Raw genomic sequence first — 3693 nt, 5'->3', positions numbered from 1 at the left:
GTTCCAAGTAGGTGCTTTAGACCACTGAGCCATCTCTCCAGCCCGGTAATATACTTTAAAAAATTACAGTGAGTAATCATAAAATTAGATTTAGTCCTCTAGAGAACTACTGACCTCAATTCATAGAATATTCTTGACAACCAGATTCTATGAGTAGATGGGAAGGAGAAAGGATTACGTTTAAGGATCATACTAGCCAACATATCTGTGTGTAATAGTTGATCAGTAGTGATTTGACACTCCTCATTAACAGAAATCCTTAAATGAATGCTATACAGAAAACTACTAGAGTTCTGCCTCCTGTGTGCCCACCCTTGGGAATTCTCCAGACCAAAATCCAGGCACACCAAGTGAGTGAGACCCTCTACTGTGCCCTTTGGACACCTATGGAGGTACCCCACCTTTGCAAGTCCACCCAGTGAGAGCTGCCACGCATTCAGGACCCCCCAGGTGCAACCCATGCCCAGGCCCAGTTGAGTGTGTGGGAGAGCTTCTGGCTCCCATGCGCCCAACAGTGGGAACTCTTCAGACCAAAATCCAGGCACTCTGTGTGAGTGAGACCCTATGCCGCACCCTCGGAACCCCTCCACGCCTCTGGAGCCCACCTTCCAAGCCCACCAAAGTGTCACAACAGGTTCACTTCCAAGGGCTGCAGCAGGAAGGAGTTGAGCACAACAACTAGACCCAAGCCAGGCATAACTGGATAAACTCAAAAATCTCTGCAGTAAAAGAATAACTGTTTCTAAAGAAGACAATGATAAAAAAAGATTAGAAAAATGACAAATTCCTTGAATGAGCAATACAGGAAAGAAATAGATTGTGTGAAGCAGAGTCAAGGAGATATAGAGGAACTTAAAATCTCAATCACAAGCTTGCAAAACCATTTGAATGAAAATAAAGATAGAATTTCAGATCTTGAAGACGGTGGTGCAGCTAGTGAAAGGTAAGAAAGGATCTCTTAAAAAATAATTCATCACCAGCAAGATGATGCAAAGATGAACAATGTGAGACTAACAGGCATCAATAAGAAAGGAGTCAATACAAATGATATAAAAAGAATATGGGCAGAAGTAATAGCAGAAAACTTCCCAAATATGAGGAAATAATCTGACATTCAGGTAACTAAAGGATACAGATTGCCAAATAACTTCAACCCAATTAAAAACACACTAAGACATGTAATAGTCAAATCCCAGAAATACAGCACAAGAATGATATACTGAAATCCACTAGAGAAAAGAAACATATCACATTTAAAGGAAAACCCGTCGGAATTATGGCTGACTTCTCTTCACAAGGCATGAAGGCAAGAAGAGCATGGAGCAGAATACTTCAAGTCCTTTATGAAAACAACTTCCAGCCCAGACTACTATACACTGAAAAACTCTCCTTCAAGTTTGATGGAGAAGTGAAATACTTTCATGACAAAGCACAATTAAATAATTTCATGATGACAAAGCCAAACCTACACAGATGACTAAAAGATGTTCTAGAAAAGGACTGAAATGATCAGAAATCCATGAATGAGAACAGAAGGAAACCACTACATAAAACAAATAATTAAACACAGGAGAAAAAAGAATAAACAACAGCAGGTAGATAACATGTCGATAGTAAATCAATATATCTCAATTATAACAATCAATGTAAACGGACTCAAGTCACCAATTAAAAGAAATAGACTGACACATTGGATTAGGAAACACAATCCAACAATATGCTGTATACAAGAAACACACATAACTCAAAAAGAAAAAAAGGATGGAAAACAATACTACACATCCCTGCACCTTAAAAAAAAATAGGTAGCCATCCTATTCTCAGATAGTCTCAACTTCAAACCAAGAATGATCAAACGAAATAAAGAAAGCCACTATATACTGGTTAGGGGAAAATTCAAGCAGAACAGGTAACACACATAAATGTATACACACCAAACATGGGAGCACTAAACTATACAAGACAAACCTTAATGGACATGAAAAGTCTAATATTCAATACCACAATCATAACAGGAGTTTTTAACATGCCCTTACATAAAAAAGATAGGTCAAATAGACAAAAAATTAGCAAAGAAGTAGCAGAACTGAACCAGAGCTTGGAACAAATGGACTCAATGGACACATACAGAGTGTGCTACCCAAGAACAACTGAATATACATTTGTTTCAGCTGCACATGGGTCATTTTCTAAAACACACCACATACTGGTCCATAGGTCATGCTTAAGTATATGAAAGAAAACAGAAATTATCCCATGCATATTATCTGACCACAGTGCAATGAAACTGGAAAGAAATGACCAAAGAAACCAGAAAAACACCCTAAATACATGGAATTTAACACTCTACTCAGCAACGAATGGGTCACAGATGAAATTAAACAAGAAATTCAACAATATCTACAATTCAAAGAAAATTCAAGCATAACTTATTAGAACTTATGGGATGCAATGAAAGCAGTTCTCAGAGTGAAATTCATTGCTGTGAACTCACACATTAGGAAAAGAGAACAGGAACAAATAAACACCCTAATGATGCACCTCCAACAACTGCAGAAGGAAGAACAAAGCAAAACCAGAGCCCAAAGATGGGAAATTCAGAAATTAATTGAGACAAAAAAAAAACAGTTCAAAGAATTGACAAATCAAAAAGCTGGTTCTTTGAAAGATTAAATAAAATCGATAAGCCCCCAGCTAACCTCATCAAAAAGAGGAAAGAAAAAATTCAAATACAAGCAGTAGGGAATGAAAAGGGTGTAATTACCACAGACCCAGTGGAAATTCAGAAGATTATCAATAGCTACTTTGAGAATCTTTACTCTCACAGAAGAGAAGACTCAGACGAAATGGACAGATTCCTAGAAAAGTACAAGTTACCAAAACTGAATCAAGACAATATCACAACTCTAAATAATGCAATAACAGCCAGTGAAATAAGAAATGTAATTAAAAGCTGGAAACAAAGAAAAGTTCAGGTCCTGATGGATTCACAACTGAATTCTACAAAAAATTCACAGAAGATATAATCCCTACACTCCTCAAACTGTTCAATGAAATTGAAAAGGAAGAAGTCCTCCCAAAATCATTCCTTGAGGCAAGTATTATACTGATACCAAAACCAGGGAAAGACATAACTAAAAAGAGAAATACAGGACAATCTCCTTCATGAACATAGATGCAAAAATCCTCAATAAAATCCTAGCAAATAGAATATAGCAAATCATCAAGGAAATAATACACCGTGACCAGGTAAGATTCATCTCAGGGATGCAATGGTGGTTCTAATCTATAAATGTAACACACTATATCAATATATGCAATCTATAAATGTAACACACTTTATCAATAGAGTGAAATCTAAAAACCACTTGATCACCTCAATTGATGCAGAAAAGGTTTTTGACAAAGTTCAACACTCATTCATGTTCAAAGTCCTACAGAATATTGGAATAGAATGCCTCTACTTTAACCTGATAAAAGCCATCTATAACAACCCAATGGCGGATATACTTTTTTTTAAAATAGGTACAAAACTCTTTTTTTAAGTCAACAGAAAATGGAAATATACTTTTAAAGTTTCTAATACTAGGAGAAGATATCATACAATGTCTTTTTAAATAAATTGTAAGTCAAAGTTACAGTATAAATCTTAGAATAAAAATTAAGATTAAGCAATATTCAGAAAATTAAATG

At 36.1% G+C, this 3693-nt stretch overlaps 1 protein-coding gene across 1 annotated transcript in view; it reads right to left on the bottom strand.

Annotated features, from left to right (window-relative positions):
• Cenpi (centromere protein I) overlaps window positions 1-3693 on the bottom strand; it is an 89246-nt gene that overhangs the window by 9562 nt on the left and 75991 nt on the right. The gene's annotated exons all lie outside the window — the stretch shown is intronic.

This window comes from Octodon degus, unplaced genomic scaffold (genome assembly GCF_000260255.1).
Source record: "Octodon degus isolate 3935 unplaced genomic scaffold, OctDeg1.0 scaffold00171, whole genome shotgun sequence".
NCBI lineage: Eukaryota > Metazoa > Chordata > Mammalia > Rodentia > Octodontidae > Octodon > Octodon degus.
This window is presented reverse-complemented; position numbering and strand designations above follow the sequence as displayed.